Raw genomic sequence first — 20,000 nt, forward strand, 5'->3', positions numbered from 1 at the left:
CTCGGCCCGCATGCCTTGCCACGGCGTCGCCCAACATGCCATGCCACGGCCTCGGCCCGCATGCCTTGCCACGGCCTCGGCCGCGCATGCCATGCCACCGCGTTGCCCGGCATGCCATGCCTTGGCCTCGGTCAACATGCCATGCCACAGCCTCGGCCTCGGCCCGCATGCCTTGCTACGGCGTCGCCCAACATGCAGTGCCACGGCCTCGGCCCGCATGCGATGCCACGGCCTCGGCCCGCATGCCTTGCCACGGCGTCGCCCAACATGCCATGCCACGGCCTCGGCCCGCATGCCTTGCCACGGCCTCGGCCGCGCATGCCATGCCACCGCGTTGCCCGGCATGCCATGCCTTGGCCTCGGTCAACATGCCATGCCACGGCCTCGGCCTCGGCCCGCATGCCTTGCTACGGCGTCGCCCAACATGCAGTGCCACGGCCTCGGCCCGCATGCCATGCCACGGCCTCGGCCCGCATGCCTTGCCACGGCGTCGCCCAACATGCCATGCCACGGCCTCGGCTAGCATGCCATGCCACGGCCTCGGCCCGCATGCCTTGCCAAGGCGTTGCCCAACATGCCATGCCATGCCACGGCCTCGGCCCGCATGTCTTGCCAAGGCGTTGCACAACATGCCATGCCACGGCCTCGGCCCGCATGCCATGCCACGGCGTTGCCCAGCATGCCATGCCACCGCGTTGCCCGGCATGCCATGCCTTAGCCTTGGCCAGCATGGCATGCCACGGCCTCGGCCATCATGCCATGCCACGGCCTCGGCCCGCATGCCTTGCCACGGCGTTGCCCAACATGCCATGCCACGGCCTCGGCCCGCATGCCATGCCATGCCATGCCTTGGCCTTGGCCAGCATGACATGCCACGGCCTCGGCCCGCATGCCTTGCTACGGCGTCGCCCAACAAGCCATGCCACGGCCTCGGCCCGCATGACATGCCACGGCCTCGGACCGCATGCCTTGCTACGGCGTCGCCCAACATGCCATGCCACGGCCTCGGCCCGCATGACATGCCACGGCCTCGGCCATCATGCCATGCCACGGCCTCGGCCCGCATGCCTTGCCACGGCGTTGCCCAACATGCCATGCCACGGCCTCGGCCCGCATGCCATGCCATGCCACGGCCACGGCCCGCATGCCATGCCACGGCCACGGCCTCGGCCCGCATGCCTTGCTACGGCGTCGCCCAACATGCCATGCCACGGCCTCGGCCCGCATGCCATGCCATGCCACGGCCCGCATGTCTTGCCACGGCGTTGCCAAACATGCCATGCCACGGCCTCGGCCCGCATGCCTTGCGACGGCGTCGCCCAACATGCCATGCCACGGCCACGGCCCGCATGCCATGCCACGGCCTCGGCCCGCATGCCATGCCACGGCCTCGGCCCGCATGCCTTGCTGCGGCGTTGCCCAACATGCCATGCCACGGCCTCGGCCCGCATGCCTTGCCACCGCGTTGCCCAGCATGCCATGCCACCGCGTTGCCCGGCGTGCCATGCCTTAGCCTTGGCCAACATGTCGAGCCACGGCCTCGGCCCGCATGCCATGCCATGCCACAGCCCGCATGTCTTGCCACGGCGTTGCCAAACATGCCATGCCACGGCCTCGGCCCGCATGACGTGCCACGGCCTCGGCCCGCATGCCATGCCACGGCCTCGGCCCGCATGAAATGCCACGGCCTCGGCCCGCATGCCTTGCCACGACGCCGCCCAACTTGCCATGCCACGGCCTCGGCCCGCATGCCATGCCACGGCCTCGGCCCGCATGACATGCCACGGCCTCGGCCCGCATGCCTTGCTACGGCGTCGCCCAACATGCCATGCCACGGCCTCGGCCCGCATGCCATGCCACGGCCTCGGCCCGCATGACATGCCACGTCCTCGGACCGCATGCCTTGCTACGGCGTCGCCCAACATGCCATGCCACGGCCTCGGCCCGCATGCCACGGCACGGCCTCGGCCCGCATGCCTTGCTACGGCGTCGCCCAACATGCCATGCCACGGCCTCGGCCCGCATGCCATGCCACGGCCTCGGCCCGCATGACATGCCACGGCCTCGGACCGCATGCCTTGCTACGGCGTCGCCCAACATGCCATGCCACGGCCTCGGCCCGCATGCCACGGCACGGCCTCGGCCCGCATGCCTTGCTACGGCGTCGCCCAACATGCCATGCCACGGCCTCGGCCCGCATGCCATGCCACGGCCTCGGCCCGCATGACATGCCACGGCCTCGGACCGCATGCCTTGCTACGGCGTCGCCCAACATGCCATGCCACGGCCTCGGCCCGCATGCCATGCCACGGCCTCGGCCCGCATGCCATGCCACGGCCTCGGCCCGCATGCCTTGCTGCGGCGTTGCCCAACATGCCATGCCACGGCCTCGGCCCGCATGCCTTGCCACCGCGTTGCCCAGCATGCCATGCCACCGCGTTGCCCGGCGTGCCATGCCTTAGCCTTGGCCAACATGTCGAGCCACGGCCTCGGCCCGCATGCCATGCCATGCCATGGCCCGCATGTCTTGCCACGGCGTGGCCAAACATGCCATGCCACGGCCTCGGCCCGCATGACGTGCCACGGCCTCGGCCCGCATGACATGCCACGGCCTCGGCCCGCATGCCTTGCTACGGCGTCGCCCAACATGCCTTGCCACGGCCTCGGCCCGCATGCCATGCCACGGCCTCGGCCCGCATGACATGCCACGGCCTCGGCCAGCATGCCTTGCCCCGACGCCGCCCAACTTGCCATGCCACGGCCTCGGCCCGCATGCCATGCCACGGCCTCGGCCCGCATGACATGCCACGGCCTCGGCCCGCATGCCTTGCTACGGCGTCGCCCAACATGCCATGCCACGGCCTCGGCCCGCATGCCATGCCACGGCCTCGGCCCGCATGACATGCCACGGCCTCGGACCGCATGCCTTGCTACGGCGTCGCCCAACATGCCATGCCACGGCCTCGGCCCGCATGCCACGGCACGGCCTCGGCCCGCATGCCTTGCTACTGCGTCGCCCAACATGCCATGCCACGGCCTCGGCCCGCATGCCATGCCACGGCCTCGGCCCGCATGACATGCCACGGCCTCGGACCGCATGCCTTGCTACGGCGTCGCCCAACATGCCATGCCACGGCCTCGGCCCGCACGCCACGGCACGGCCTCGGCCCGCATGCCTTGCTACGGCGTCGCCCAACATGCCATGCCACGGCCTCGGCCCGCATGCCATGCCACGGCCTCGGCCCGCATGCCATGCCACGGCCTCGGCCCCCATGACATGCCACGGCCTCGGACCGCATGCCTTGCTACGGCGTCGCCCAACATGCCATGCCACGGCCTCGGCCCGCATGCCATGCCACGGCCTCGGCCCGCATGACATGCCACGGCCTCGGCCCGCATGCCTTGCTACGGCGTCGCCCAACATGCCTTGCCACGGCCTCGGCCCGCATGCCATGCCACGGCCTCGGCCCGCATGCCTTGCCACGACGTCGCCCAACTTGCCATGCCACGGCCTCGGCCCGCATGCCATGCCACGGCCTCGGCGCGCATGACATGCCACGGCCTCGGCCCGCATGCCATGCTACGGCGTCGCCCAACATGCCATGCCACGGCCTCGGCCCGCATGCCATGCCACGGCCTCGGCCCGCATGCCATGCCACGGCCTCGGCCCGCATGACAGGCCACGGCCTCGGACCGCATGCTTTGCTACGGCGTCGCCCAACATGCCATGCCACGGCCTCGGCCCGCATGCCACGGCACGGCCTCGGCCCGCATGCCTTGCTACGGCGTCGCCCAACATGCCATGCCACGGCCTCGGCCCGCATGCCATGCCACGGCCTCGGCCCGCATGACATGCCACGGCCTCGGACCGCATGCCTTGCTACGGCGTCGCCCAACATGCCATGCCACAGCCTCGGCCCGCATGCCGTGCCACGGCCTCGGCCTCGGCCCGCATGCCTTGCTACGACGTTGGCCAACATGCCATGCCACGGCCCCGGCCCGCATGCCATGCCACCGCGTTGCCCGGCGTGCCATGCCTTAGCCTTGGCCAACATGTCGTGCCACGGCCTCGGCCCGCATGCCATGCCATGCCACGGCCCTCATGTCTTGCCACGGCGTTGCCAAACATGCCATGCCACGGCCTCGGCCCGCATGCCTTGCTACGGCGTCGCCCAACATGCCATGACATGCCACGGCCTCGGCCCGCATGCCTTGCTACGGCGTCGCCCAACATGCCATGCCACGGCCTCGGCCCGCATGCCATGCCACGGCCTCGGCCCGCATGCCTTGCGACGGCGTCGCCCAACATGCCATGCCACGGCCTCTGCCCGCATGCCATGCCACGGCCTCGGCCCGCGTGACATGCCACGGCCTCGGCCCGCATGCCTTGCCACGACGTCGCCCAACTTGCCATGCCACGGCCTCGGCCCGCATGCCATGCCACGGCCTCGGCTCGCATGACATGCCACGGCCTCGGCCCGCATGCCTTGCTACGGCGTCGCCCAACATGCCATGCCACGGCCTCGGCCCGCATGCCATGCCATGGCCTCGGCCCGCATGACATGCCACGGCCTCGGACCGCATGCCTTGCTACGGCGTCGCCCAACATGCCATGCCACGGCCCCGGCCCGCATGCCTTGCCACCGCGTTGCCCGGCGTGCCATGCCACCGCGTTGCCCGGCGTGCCATGCCTTAGCCTTGGCCAACATGTCGTGCCACGGCCTCGGCCCGCATGCCATGCCATGCCACGGCCCGCATGTCTTGCCACGGCGTTGCCAAACATGCCATGCCACGGCCTCGGCCCGCATGCCTTGCCACGGCCTCGGCCAACATGCCATGCCACGGCCTCGGCCCGCATGCCATGCCACGGCCTCGGCCCGCATGACATGCCACGGCCTCGGCCCGCATGCCTTGCTACGGCGTCGCCCAACATGCCATGCCACGGCCTCGGCCCGCATGCCATGCCACGGCCTCGGCCCGCATGCCCTTCTACGGCGTTGCCCAACATGCCATGCCACGGCCTCGGCCCGCATGCCTTGCCACCGCGTTGCCCAGCATGCCATGCCACCGCGTTGCCCGGCGTGCCATGCCTTAGCCTTGGCCAACATGTCGTGCCACGGCCTCGGCCCGCATGCCATGCCACGGCCTCGGCCCGCATGTCTTGCCACGGCGTTGCCCAACATGCCATGCCACGGCCTCGGCCCCCATGCCTTGCCACCGCGCTGCCCAGCATGCCAATGCACCGCGTTGCCCGGCGTGCCATGCCTTAGCCTTGGCCAACATGCCACGCCACGGCCTCGGCCCGCATGGCTTGCCAGGGCGTTGCCCAACATGCCATGCCACGGCCTCGGCCCGCATGTCTTGCCACGGCGTTGCCCAACATGCCATGCCATGCCATGGCCTCGGCCCGCATGCCATGCCACGGCCTCGGCCCGCATGCCATGCCACGGCCTCGGCCAGCATGCCATTCCAAGGCCTCGGCCCGCATGCCTTGCCACGGCGTTGCCCAGCATGCCATGCCACCGCGTTGCCCAGCGGGCCGTGCCGCGGCCTCGGCCCGCATGCCTTGCGACTGCCTTGGCCAGCGTGCCATGCCACAGCGTGCCATGCCTTAGCCTTGGCCTACATGCCATGCCACTGCCTTGGCCAGCATGTCGTGCCACCGCCACGGCCAGCATGCCATGCCGGTCCGTTGCCCAGCATGCCACGGCCGTGGCGGCATGGCAAGCCACGGCCTCGGCCAGGATGCCATGCCACGGCCTCGGCCAGCATGCCATGGCACTGTCTTGGTCAGCATGCCATGCCATGGCACCGCCTTGTCCAGCACGCCGTGCCGCAGCGTTGGCCAGCATGCCTTGGCCGGCATGCCATGCCAATGCCTTGGGCCAACATGGCGTGCCACGGGCTGGGCCATGCCGGTCCGTTGCCCGGCATGCCACGGCCGTGGCGGCATGGCAAGCCACGGCCTCGGCCAGCATGCCATGCCCCGGCCTCGCCCAGCATGCCATGGCACGGTCTTGGTCAGCATGCCATGCCATGGCACCGCCTTGTGCAGCGTTGGCCAGCATGCCTTGGCCGGCATGCCATGCCAATGCCTTGGGCCAACATGGCGTGCCACGGGCTGGGCGAGCACGGCATGCCACGGGCTGGGCGAGCATGCCACGCCACGGCCTTGGCTAGCAGCAAGGCATGCCACGGCCTCGGCGAGCATGCCATGCCATGCCAAGGCCAAGGCCAAGGCCAAAGCCAAGGCCAAGGCAGTGGGCAAGGCCAAGTCCCTGTGCAAGGCATGGCCAAGGCCAAGGCAAAGGCCAAGGCCGCGGGCAAAGGCCAAGGCCAAGGCCAAGGCCATGGCGTGCCACCGCCTCGATCGATCTTTTTGAACATGATTCTTTTATAATCTTACCCAAACCGTGCAACACAATTAAAAATGCACTACAATCAATTTTAAATGTCATTCCCTATTTTTTTGCAATTTTTCTGGAGCTTTTCGAATTTTTAAAGCCCTTATTTGGCATAAAAAAATCAAAATAAAATAAAAAAAATGAAAAAAATAATTTAATAATTTCTATAATTACTAGTGAATCATCCTTTAATTATGGGAATTTTTCCATAATTTTTTGACTATTTTTATTAATTTTTATTATTTTTTAAGTATTAATATCGAAATAAATTAAAATAAAATATTTTCTGTAAAAAAATATTTTTTTTAATTTTTTTTATGGTGTATTAAATTATTTCCTACAACTTTCATGTTGAAAGTTTTGGCAAAAAACCATTACTTTTTAAAAAAACCCCATTATGACTCCTCGAACATGCTTGATGTTTCCTCCTGCCAGATTGAAAAGGGCTTAACAGGCTATTATAAGGGGGGGGCACCTCCCTTGCCCAGGGCAAGGCAGTGGCAGGTACGCCCCATGTTGGGCGCGGCCTGGGCTGCGGCCTTGGGTTACATGCACTGCGGCTCGACCGCGGCCTGGGCTGCGGCCTGGGGCGGCTCGGCCGCGGCCTTGGGCGGCCTGGACCGCGGCCTTGGGCGGCCTTGGGCGGCCTTGCGCGGCCTGGGCGCGGCCTTGGGCGGCCTGGGCGCGGCCTTGCGCGGCCTGGGCGCGGCCTTGGGCAGCATGGCGTGGCATGCGCGCGGGCGTGGGCGGCCTGGCATGCGCGCGGCATGGGCAGCACGGCATGGCATGCGCACGGCCTGGGCGGCCTGGCATGCAGCCGGCCTGGCATGCCCGCGGCGTGGGCAGCACGGCTTGGCATGCGCACGGCCTGGGCGGCCTGGCATGCAGCCGGCCTGGCATGCCCGCGGCGTGGGCAGCACGGCATGGCATGCGCACGGCCTGGGCGGCCTGGCATGCAGCCGGCCTGGGCAGCACGGCATGGCATGCGCACGGCCTGGGCGGCCTGGCATGCCCGCGGCGTGGGCAGCGTGGCCTGTGCGAATACCGCGCGCGTGGTCTTTTGACCGCGGTGCGCGTGTTGCGCGCATGGTCGCGCACGCCTTTGCACGCCTTCGCACGCAACGCACGTCTAGTGATAAGAACCGCAGCCAAGGCAGCCCAGCCCCAAGGCCAAGGCCAGCAGCATGGCATGCCACGGCGAAGGCAGCCCAGCCAAAGCCAGCAGCATGCCATGCCAAGGCCAGCAGCATGCCATGCCACGGCCAAGGCAGGCCAGCCAAAGCCAGCAGCATGCCATGCCAAGGCCAAGGCCAGCAGCATGCCATGCCACGGCCAAGGCAGCCCAGCCAAAGCCAGCAGCATGCCAAGCCAAGGCCAAGGCCAGCAGCATGCCATGCCACGGCCAAGGCAGCCCAGCCAAAGCCAGCAGCATGCCATGCCAAGGCCAAGGCCAGCAGCATGCCATGCCACGGCCAAGGCAGCCCAGCCAAAGCCAGCAGCATGCCATGCCAAGGCCTAGGCCAGCAGCATGCCATGCCACGGCCAAGGCAGGCAAGCCAAAGCCAGCAGCATGCCATGCCAAGGCCATGGCCAGCAGCATGCCATGCCACGGCCAAGGCAGCCCAACCAAAGCCAGCAGCATGCCATGCCAAGGCCAAGGCCAGCAGCATGCCATGCCACGGCCAAGGCAGCCCAGCCAAAGCCAGCAGCATGCCATGCCAAGGCCTAGGCCAGCAGCATGCCATGCCACGGCCAAGGCAGCCCAGCCAAAGCCAGCAGCATGCCATGCCAAGGCCTAGGCCAGCAGCATGCCATGCCACGGCCAAGGCAGGCAAGCCAAAGCCAGCAGCATGCCATGCCAAGGCCATGGCCAGCAGCATGCCATGCCACGGCCAAGGCAGCCCAGCCAAAGCCAGCAGCATGCCATGCCAAGGCCAAGGCCAGCAGCATGCCATGCCACGGCCAAGGCAGCCCAGCCAAAGCCAGCAGCATGCCATGCCAAGGCCTAGGCCAGCAGCATGCCATGCCACGGCCAAGGCAGGCCAGCCAAAGCCAGCAGCATGCCATGCCAAGGCCAAGGCCAGCAGCATGCCATGCCACGGCCAAGGCAGCCCAGCCAAAGCCAGCAGCATGCCAAGCCAAGGCCAAGGCCAGCAGCATGCCATGCCACGGCCAAGGCAGCCCAGCCAAAGCCAGCAGCATGCCATGCCAAGGCCAAGGCCAGCAGCATGCCATGCCACGGCCAAGGCAGCCCAGCCAAAGCCAGCAGCATGCCATGCCAAGGCCTAGGCCAGCAGCATGCCATGCCACGGCCAAGGCAGGCAAGCCAAAGCCAGCAGCATGCCATGCCAAGGCCTAGGCCAGCAGCATGCCATGCCACGGCCAAGGCAGCCCAACCAAAGCCAGCAGCATGCCATGCCAAGGCCAAGGCCAGCAGCATGCCATGCCACGGCCAAGGCAGCCCAGCCAAAGCCAGCAGCATGCCATGCCAAGGCCTAGGCCAGCAGCATGCCATGCCACGGCCAAGGCAGCCCAGCCAAAGCCAGCAGCATGCCATGCCAAGGCCTAGGCCAGCAGCATGCCATGCCACGGCCAAGGCAGGCAAGCCAAAGCCAGCAGCATGCCATGCCAAGGCCTAGGCCAGCAGCATGCCATGCCACGGCCAAGGCAGCCCAGCCAAAGCCAGCAGCATGCCATGCCAAGGCCAAGGCCAGCAGCATGCCGTGCCACGGCCAAGGCAGCCCAGCCAAAGCCAGCAGCATGCCATGCCAAGGCCTAGGCCAGCAGCATGCCATGCCACGGCCAAGGCAGGCCAGCCAAAGCCAGCAGCATGCCATGCCAAGGCCAAGGCCAGCAGCATGCCATGCCACGGCCAAGGCAGCCCAACCAAAGCCAGCAGCATGCCATGCCAAGGCCTAGGCCAGCAGCATGCCATGCCACGGCCAAGGCTGGCCAGCCAAAGCCAGCAGCATGCCATGCCAAGGCCTAGGCCACCAGCATGCCATGCCACGGCCAAGGCAGCCCAGCCAAAGCCAGCAGCATGCCATGCCAAGGCCAAGGCCAGCAGCATGCCATGCCACGGCCAAGGCAGCCCAGCCAAAGCCAGCAGCATGCCATGCCAAGGCCTAGGCCAGCAGCATGCCATGCCACGGCCAAGGCAGGCCAGCCAAAGCCAGCAGCATGCCATGCCAAGGCCAAGGCCAGCAGCATGCCATGCCACGGCCAAGGCAGCCCAACCAAAGCCAGCAGCATGCCATGCCAAGGCCTAGGCCAGCAGCATGCCATGCCACGGCCAAGGCTGGCCAGCCAAAGCCAGCAGCATGCCATGCCAAGGCCTAGGCCACCAGCATGCCATGCCACGGCCAAGGCAGCCCAGCCAAAGCCAGCAGCATGCCATGCCAAGGCCAAGGCCAGCAGCATGCCATGCCACGGCCAAGGCAGCCCAGCCAAAGCCAGCAGCATGCCATGCCAAGGCCTAGGCCAGCAGCATGCCATGCCACGGCCAAGGCAGGCAAGCCAAAGCCAGCAGCATGCCATGCCAAGGCCTAGGCCAGCAGCATGCCATGCCACGGCCAAGGCAGGCCAGCCAAAGCCAGCAGCATGCCATGCCAAGGCCAAGGCCAGCAGCATGCCATGCCACGGCCAAGGCAGCCCAACCAAAGCCAGCAGCATGCCATGCCAAGGCCTAGGCCAGCAGCATGCCATGCCACGGCCAAGGCTGGCCAGCCAAAGCCAGCAGCATGCCATGCCAAGGCCTAGGCCACCAGCATGCCATGCCACGGCCAAGGCAGCCCAGCCAAAGCCAGCAGCATGCCATGCCAAGGCCAAGGCCAGCAGCATGCCATGCCACGGCCAAGGCAGCCCAGCCAAAGCCAGCAGCATGCCATGCCAAGGCCAAGGCCAGCAGCATGCCATGCCACGGCCAAGGCAGCCCAGCCAAAGCCAGCAGCATGCCATGCCAAGGCCTAGGCCAGCAGCATGCCATGCCACGGCCAAGGCAGGCAAGCCAAAGCCAGCAGCATGCCATGCCAAGGCCATGGCCAGCAGCATGCCATGCCACGGCCAAGGCAGCCCAACCAAAGCCAGCAGCATGCCATGCCAAGGCCAAGGCCAGCAGCATGCCATGCCACGGCCAAGGCAGCCCAGCCAAAGCCAGCAGCATGCCATGCCAAGGCCTAGGCCAGCAGCATGCCATGCCACGGCCAAGGCAGCCCAGCCAAAGCCAGCAGCATGCCATGCCAAGGCCTAGGCCAGCAGCATGCCATGCCACGGCCAAGGCAGGCAAGCCAAAGCCAGCAGCATGCCATGCCAAGGCCATGGCCAGCAGCATGCCATGCCACGGCCAAGGCAGCCCAGCCAAAGCCAGCAGCATGCCATGCCAAGGCCAAGGCCAGCAGCATGCCATGCCACGGCCAAGGCAGCCCAGCCAAAGCCAGCAGCATGCCATGCCAAGGCCTAGGCCAGCAGCATGCCATGCCACGGCCAAGGCAGGCCAGCCAAAGCCAGCAGCATGCCATGCCAAGGCCAAGGCCAGCAGCATGCCATGCCACGGCCAAGGCAGCCCAACCAAAGCCAGCAGCATGCCATGCCAAGGCCTAGGCCAGCAGCATGCCATGCCACGGCCAAGGCTGGCCAGCCAAAGCCAGCAGCATGCCATGCCAAGGCCTAGGCCACCAGCATGCCATGCCACGGCCAAGGCAGCCCAGCCAAAGCCAGCAGCATGCCATGCCAAGGCCAAGGCCAGCAGCATGCCATGCCACGGCCAAGGCAGCCCAGCCAAAGCCAGCAGCATGCCATGCCAAGGCCTAGGCCAGCAGCATGCCATGCCACGGCCAAGGCAGGCAAGCCAAAGCCAGCAGCATGCCATGCCAAGGCCATGGCCAGCAGCATGCCATGCCACGGCCAAGGCAGGCCAGCCAAAGCCAGCAGCATGCCAAGCCAAGGCAAAGGCCAGCAGCATGCCATGCCACGGCCAAGGCAGCCCAGCCAAAGCCAGCAGCATGCCATGCCAAGGCCTAGGCCAGCAGCATGCCATGCCACGGCCAAGGCAGGCCAGCCAAAGCCAGCAGCATGCCATGCCAAGGCCAAGGCCAGCAGCATGCCATGCCACGGCCAAGGCAGCCCAACCAAAGCCAGCAGCATGCCATGCCAAGGCCAAGGCCAGCAGCATGCCATGCCACGGCCAAGGCAGGCCAGCCAAAGCCAGCAGCATGCCATGCCAAGGCCTAGGCCACCAGCATGCCATGCCACGGCCAAGGCAGGCAAGCCAAAGCCAGCAGCATGCCATGCCAAGGCCAAGGCCAGCAGCATGCCATGCCACGGCCAAGGCAGCCCAGCCAAAGCCAGCAGCATGCCATGCCAAGGCCTAGGCCAGCAGCATGCCATGCCACGGCCAAGGCAGGCCAGCCAAAGCCAGCAGCATGCCATGCCAAGGCCAAGGCCAGCAGCATGCCATGCCACGGCCAAGGCAGCCCAGCCAAAGCCAGCAGCATGCCATGCCAAGGCCTAGGCCAGCAGCATGCCATGCCACGGCCAAGGCAGGCAAGCCAAAGCCAGCAGCATGCCATGCCAAGGCCATGGCCAGCAGCATGCCATGCCACGGCCAAGGCAGCCCAGCCAAAGCCAGCAGCATGCCATGCCAAGGCCAAGGCCAGCAGCATGCCATGCCACGGCCAAGGCAGCCCAGCCAAAGCCAGCAGCATGCCATGCCAAGGCCTAGGCCAGCAGCATGCCATGCCACGGCCAAGGCAGGCCAGCCAAAGCCAGCAGCATGCCATGCCAAGGCCAAGGCCAGCAGCATGCCATGCCACGGCCAAGGCAGCCCAACCAAAGCCAGCAGCATGCCATGCCAAGGCCTAGGCCAGCAGCATGCCATGCCACGGCCAAGGCTGGCCAGCCAAAGCCAGCCGCATGCCATGCCAAGGCCTAGGCCACCCGCATGCCATGCCACGGCCAAGGCAGCCCAGCCAAAGCCAGCAGCATGCCATGCCAAGGCCAAGGCCAGCAGCATGCCATGCCACGGCCAAGGCAGCCCAGCCAAAGCCAGCAGCATGCCATGCCAAGGCCTAGGCCAGCAGCATGCCATGCCACGGCCAAGGCAGGCAAGCCAAAGCCAGCAGCATGCCATGCCAAGGCCTAGGCCACCAGCATGCCATGCCACGGCCAAGGCAGCCCAGCCAAAGCCAGCAGCATGCCATGCCAAGGCAAAGGCCAGCAGCATGCCATGCCACGGCCAAGGCAGCCCAGCCAAAGCCAGCAGCATGCCATGCCAAGGCCTAGGCCAGCAGCATGCCATGCCACGGCCAAGGCAGGCCAGCCAAAGCCAGCAGCATGCCATGCCAAGGCCAAGGCCAGCAGCATGCCATGCCACGGCCAAGGCAGCCCAACCAAAGCCAGCAGCATGCCATGCCAAGGCCTAGGCCAGCAGCATGCCATGCCACGGCCAAGGCAGGCCAGCCAAAGCCAGCAGCATGCCATGCCAAGGCCTAGGCCACCAGCATGCCATGCCACGGCCAAGGCAGCCCAGCCAAAGCCAGCAGCATGCCATGCCAAGGCCAAGGCCAGCAGCATGCCATGCCACGGCCAAGGCAGCCCAGCCAAAGGCAGCAGCATGCCATGCCAAGGCCTAGGCCAGCAGCATGCCATGCCACGGCCAAGGCAGGCCAGCCAAAGCCAGCAGCATGCCATGCCAAGGCCTAGGCCAGCAGCATGCCATGCCACGGCCAAGGCAGCCCAGCCAAAGCCAGCAGCATGCCATATCACGGCCAAGGGCAGCAGCATGCCATGCCACGGCCAAGGCAGCCCAGCCAAAGCCAGCAGCATGCCATGCCATGGCCTAGGCCAGCAGCATGCCATGCCACGGCCAAGGCAGGCCAGCCAAAGCCAGCAGCATGCCATGCCAAGGCCAAGGCCAGCAGCATGCCATGCCACGGCCAAGGCAGGCCAGCCAAAGCCAGCAGCATGCCATGCCAAGGCCTAGGCCAGCAGCATGCCATGCCACGGCCAAGGCAGCCCAGCCAAAGCCAGCAGCATGCCATCTCAAGGCCAAGGCCAGCAGCATGCCATGCCACGGCCAAGGCAGCCCAGCCAAAGCCAGCAGCATGCCATGCCATGGCCTAGGCCAGCAGCATGCCATGCCACGGCCAAGGCAGGCCAGCCAAAGCCAGCAGCATGCCATGCCAAGGCCTAGGCCAGCAGCATGCCATGCCACGGCCAAAACAGGCCAGCCAAAGCCAGCAGCATGCCATGCCAAGGCCTAGGCCAGCAGCATGCCATGCCACGGCCAAGGCAGGCCAGCCAAAGCCAGCAGCATGCCATGCCAAGGCCAAGGCCAGCAGCATGCCATGCCACGGCCAAGGCAGGCCTGCCAAAGCCAGCAGCATGCCATGCCAAGGCCAAGGCCAGCAGCATGCCATGCCAAGGCCAAGGCCAGCAGCATGCCATGCCACGGCCAAGGCTGCCAGCCAAAGCCAGCAGCATGCCATGCCAAGGCCTAGGCCAGCAGCATGCCATGCCAAGGCCTAGGCCAGCAGCATGCCATGCCAAGGCCTAGGCCAGCAGCATGCCATGCCACGGCCAAGGCAGCCCAGCCAAAGCCAGCAGCATGCCATGCCAAGGCCTAGGCCAGCAGCATGCCATGACACGGCCAAGGCAGCCCAGCTAAAGCCAGCAGCATGCCATGCCAAGGCCAAGGCCAGCAGCATGCCATGCCACGGCCAAGGCAGCCCAGCCAAAGCCAGCAGCATGCCATGCCAAGGCCAAGGCCAGCAGCATGCCATGCCACGGCCAAGGCAGCCCAGCCAAAGCCAGCAGCATGCCATGCCAAGGCCTAGGCCAGCAGCATGCCATGCCACGGCCAAGGCTGGCCAGCCAAAGCCAACAGCATGGCATGCCAAGGCCAAGGCCAGCAGCATGCCATGCCACGGCCAAGGCAGCCCAGCCAAAGCCAGCAGCATGCCATGCCAAGGCCTAGGCCAGCAGCATGCCATGCCACGGCCAAGGCAGGCCAGCCAAAGCGAGCAGCATGCCATGCCAAGGCCTAGGCCAGCAGCATGCCATGCCACGGCCAAGGCAGCCCAACCAAAGCCAGCAGCATGCCATGCCAAGGCTTAGGCCAGCAGCATGCCATGCCACGGCCAAGGCAGGCCAGCCAAAGCCAGCAGCATGCCATGCCAAGGCCTAGGCCACCAGCATGCCATGCCACGGCCAAGGCAGCCCAGCCAAAGCCAGCAGCATGCCATGCCAAGGCCAAGGCCAGCTGCATGCCATGCCACGGCCAAGGCAGCCCAGCCAAAGCCAGCAGCATGCCATGCCAAGGCCTAGGCCAGCAGCATGCCATGCCACGGCCAACGCAGGCCAGCCAAAGCCAGCAGCATGCCATGCCAAGGCCTAGGCCAGCAGCATGCCATGCCACGGCCATGGCAGCCCAGCCAAAGCCAGCAGCATGCCATATCAAGGCCAAGGGCAGCAGCATGCCATGCCACGGCCAAGGCAGCCCAGCCAAAGCCAGCAGCATGCCATGCCATGGCCTAGGCCAGCAGCATGCTATGCCACGGCCAAGGCAGGCCAGCCAAAGCCAGCAGCATGCCATGCCAAGGCCAAGGCCAGCAGCATGCCATGCCACGGCCAAGGCAGCCCAGCCAAAGCCAGCAGCATGCCATGTCAAGGCCTAGGCCAGCAGCATGCCATGCCACGGCCAAGGCAGCCCAGCCAAAGCCAGCAGCATGCCATATCAAGGCCAAGGCCAGCAGCATGCCATGCCACGGCCAAGGCAGCCCAGCCAAAGCCAGCAGCATGCCATGCCATGCCTAGGCCAGCAGCATGCCATGCCACGGCCAAGGCAGGCCAGCCAAAGCCAGCAGCATGCCATGCCAAGGCCTAGGCCAGCAGCATGCCATGCCACGGCCAAGGCAGGCCAGCCAAAGCCAGCAGCATGCCATGCCAAGGCCAAGGCCAGCAGCATGCCATGCCACGGCCAAGGCAGGCCAGCCAAAGCCAGCAGCATGCCATGCCAAGGCCAAGGCCAGCAGCATGCCATGCCACGGCCAAGGCTGCCAGCCAAAGCCACCAGCATGCCATGCCAAGGCCTAGGCCAGCAGCATGCCATGCCACGGCCAAGGCAGCCCAGCCAAAGCCAGCAGCATGCCATGCCAAGGCCTAGGCCAGCAGCATGCCATGCCACGGCCAAGGCAGCCCAGCCAAAGCCAGCAGCATGCCATGCCACGGCCAAGGCAGCCCAGCCAAAGCCAGCAGCATGCCATGCCACGGCCAAGGCAGCCCAGCCAAAGCCAGCAGCATGCCATGCCAAGGCCAAGGCCAGCAGCATGCCATGCCAAGGCCAAGGCCAGCAGCATGCCATGCCACGGCCAAGGCCAGCAGCATGCCATGCCACGGCCAAGGCAGCCCAGCCAAAGCCAGCAGCATGCCATGCCAAGGCCTAGGCCAGCAGCATGCCATGCCACGGCCAACGCAGGCCAGCCAAAGCCAGCAGCATGCCATGCCAAGGCCTAGGCCAGCAGCATGCCATGCCACGGCCATGGCAGCCCAGCCAAAGCCAGCAGCATGCCATATCAAGGCCAAGGGCAGCAGCATGCCATGCCACGGCCAAGGCAGCCCAGCCAAAGCCAGCAGCATGCCATGCCATGGCCTAGGCCAGCAGCATGCCATGCCACGGCCAAGGCAGGCCAGCCAAAGCCAGCAGCATGCCATGCCAAGGCCAAGGCCAGCAGCATGCCATGCCACGGCCAAGGCAGCCCAGCCAAAGCCAGCAGCATGCCATGTCAAGGCCTAGGCCAGCAGCATGCCATGCCACGGCCAAGGCAGCCCAGCCAAAGCCAGCAGCATGCCATATCAAGGCCAAGGCCAGCAGCATGCCATTCCACGGCCAAGGCAGCCCAGCCAAAGCCAGCAGCATGCCATGCCATGCCTAGGCCAGCAGCATGCCATGCCACGGCCAAGGCAGGCCAGCCAAAGCCAGCAGCATGCCATGCCAAGGCCTAGGCCAGCAGCATGCCATGCCACGGCCAAGGCAGGCCAGCCAAAGCCAGCAGCATGCCATGCCAAGGCCAAGGCCAGCAGCATGCCATGCCACGGCCAAGGCAGGCCAGCCAAAGCCAGCAGCATGCCATGCCAAGGCCAAGGCCAGCAGCATGCCATGCCACGGCCAAGGCTGCCAGCCAAAGCCACCAGCATGCCATGCCAAGGCCTAGGCCAGCAGCATGCCATGCCACGGCCAAGGCAGCCCAGCCAAAGCCAGCAGCATGCCATGCCAAGGCCTAGGCCAGCAGCATGCCATGCCACGGCCAAGGCAGCCCAGCCAAAGCCAGCAGCATGCCATGCCACGGCCAAGGCAGCCCAGCCAAAGCCAGCAGCATGCCATGCCACGGCCAAGGCAGCCCAGCCAAAGCCAGCAGCATGCCATGCCAAGGCCAAGGCCAGCAGCATGCCATGCCAAGGCCAAGGCCAGCAGCATGCCATGCCACGGCCAAGGCCAAGGCCAAGGCAGCCCATCCGAAGCCAGCAACATTCCATGGCAAGGCCAACGCAGCCCAGCCAAAGCCGGCGGCATGCCATGCCAAGGCCAAGGCCAGCCGCATGTCTTGCCACGGCCTTGTCCCGCAGCGTGGCGTGCCTTGGCCTTGGGCTAGAACATCGCATGCCACGCCCTTGGCAAGCAATCCTGTCCCTCGTGTAATTGCCATTTGGTTTGGCTTTGACTTACGTATATGTTGCCCTGCGAAATGCTTGTCCCTCGGGTAATAGCCGGTTTGGTTGCCTTTGACTTGCGAACACGTTGCTAGTGCTTTCCCCAGTGGAAGCTTGTTGGGAAAAGTATGTCCCTCGGAAGTTGCCTGTTGCGTTTGTTATTTGCATTCGAGCTATCCGATGCTTGCTGGGTTTCTCTAAGAGTTTTTGCACGTTCGTCGGGCTTTTTAATTATTTATTTACTCATAAAAATTATAATAAAATAAATTAAAAATAAAAAAATAATTAAAAAAATTACTATAATTACTAGTGCCTCATCTTATAATTGTTGGAATTTTTCTAGAATTTTTTGAGTATTTTTAGTAATTTTTATTATTTTTTAAGTATTAAAATTGAAATAAATTAAAATAAAATATTCCGGTGGCCAAATATTTTTTTATAATTTTTTTTATGGTGTATTAAATTATTTCATACAACTTTCATGTTGAAAGTTTTGGCAAAAAACCATTACTTTTTAAAAAAACCCCATTATGACTCCTCGAACATGCTTGATGTTTCCTCCTGCCAGATTGAAAAGGGCTTAACAGGCTATTATAAGGGGGGGGCACCTCCCTTAAGGCTGGCCAGCATGGCCAGGCCACAGGCCACGCCTATGCCTAGGCGGGCGCTTGGCACATGCCATCGCTTGGCTTGTGGCATTGGCTTGTGGCATCGAAACTACATAGCCAAGCACGGGATGCGTCGAGTGGCGGCCCGCGGCGGTGGCGGTGGCACGTTGGCCTAGGGCAGCATGCCATGCCACAGCCTTGGCCAGCAACATGGCATGCCAAAGCCTTGGCCAGCAGCATGCCATGCCCTGGCCTTGGCAAGCATGTCATGCCACGGCCTTGGCCAGCAGCATGCCATGCCACGACCTTGGCCAGCAGCATGCCATGCCCCGGCCTTGGCCAGCATGTCATGCCACGGCCTTGGCCAGCAGCATGCCATGCCACAGCCTTGGCCAGCAACATGGCATGCCAAAGCCTTGGCCAGCAGCACGCCATGCCCCGGCCTTGGCAACCTTGCCAAGCCACGGCCATGGCCAGCAGCGTGCTATGCCCCGGCCTTGGCCAGCAGCGTGCCATGCCACGACCTTGGCCAGCAGCTTGCCATGCCCCGGCCTTGGCCAGCATGTCATGCCACGGCCTTGGCCAGCAACATGGCATGCCGCGGCCTTGGCCGGCAGCATGCCATGCCGCGGCCTTGGCCGGCAGCATGGCAAGCCCAAGCCTTGGTCAGCAGCAGCATGCCATGCCAACGCCTTGGCCAGCAGCATGCCTTGCCACGGCCTCGGCCATCAGCATGCCTTGCCACGGCCTCGGCCATCAGCATGCCTTGCCACGGCCTCGGCCATCAGCATGCCTTGCCACGGCCTTGTCCAGCAGCATGGCATGCCCGGCCTTGGCCAGCAGCATGTCATGCCACGGCCTTGGCAAGCATGCCAAGCCACGGCCTTGGCAAGCATGCCATGTCCCTCGGGTAATTGTACAAGTTGCCTTGCGAAATGCATGTCCCTCGGTTAAATTGCCATTTGGTTGGCTTTGGCGTGCGAACGAGTTGCCTGTGCTTTCCATGTGGAAGCTTGTTGCGAGAAGTATGTCCCTCGAAAGTTGCCTGTTGCGTTTGTTATTTGCATTCGCGCTAACCGGTGCTTGCTCGGCCTCTCTAAATGTTTTCGCGCGTTCGTCGGGCTTCTTGGTCCTTCGGGGGGTGATTCGTTTTGGGGGGCTGGTGCACAGTGTACGTCGTGGCGCGTGAGTTGTGTTCGGTTTGTGCGAGTTGGACGGATCCCTGCCTGTGCAGCGAACTCCACTGGTGCATTCCTCCATGTCCCTCGGGTTGTCTTCGACTCGCCTTCGGGTTGCTTGCGCTTCCCTAGTGGAAGGTGCCTTGCAAAAAGCGTGTCCCTCGGGTAATTGCCATTTGGTTGGCTTTGACGTTCGAACGAGTTGCCTATGCTTTCCTAGTGGAAGCTTGTTGCGAAAAGTATGTCCCTCGAAATTTGCCTGTTGCGTTTGTTATTTGCATTCGCGCTAACCGGTGCTTGCTCGGCCTCTCTAAATGTTTTCGCGCGTTCGTCGGGCTTCTTAGTCCTTCGGGGGGTGATTCGTTTTGGGGGGCTGGTGCACAGTGTACGTCGTGGCGCGTGAGTTGTGTTCGGTTTGTGCGAGTTGGACGGATCCCTGCCTGTGCAGCGAACTCCACTGGTGCATTCCTCCATGTCCCTCGGGTTGTCTTCGACTCGCCTTCGGGTTGCCTGCGCTTCCCTAGTGGAAGGTGCCTTGCGAAAAGCGTGTCCCTCGGGTAATTGCCATTTGGTTGGCTTTGACGTTCGAACGAGTTGCCTGTGCTTTCCTAGTGGAAGCTTGTTGCGAAAAGTATGTCCCTCGAAAGTTGCCTGTTGCGCTTGTTACTTTCATTCGCGCTAACCGGTGCTTGCTCGGCCTCTCTAAATGTTTTCGCGCGTTCGTCGGGCTTCTTAGTCCTTCGGGGGGTGATTCGTTTTGGGGGGCTGGTGCACAGTGTACGTCGTGGCGCGTGAGTTGTGTTCGGTTTGTGCGAGTTGGACGGATCCCTGCCTGTGCAGCGAACTCCACTGGTGCATTCCTCCATGTCCCTCGGGTGATCGCCTTTAGGTTGTCTTCGACTCGCCTTCGGGTTGTCTGCGCTTCCCTAGTGGAAGGTGCCTTGCGAAAAGCATGTCCCTCGGGTAATTGCCATTTGGTTGGCTTTGACGTTCGAACGAGTTGCCTGTGCTTTCCTAGTGGAAGCTTGTTGCGAAAAGTATGTCCCTCGAAAGTTGCCTGTTGCGCTTGTTATTTGCGTTCGCGCTAACCGGTGCTTGCTCGGCCT

Source organism: Camellia sinensis, unplaced genomic scaffold, assembly GCF_055761805.1.
Source record: "Camellia sinensis isolate YWXY unplaced genomic scaffold, ASM5576180v1 Unanchor169, whole genome shotgun sequence".
Taxonomy (NCBI): Eukaryota; Viridiplantae; Streptophyta; class Magnoliopsida; order Ericales; family Theaceae; genus Camellia; species Camellia sinensis.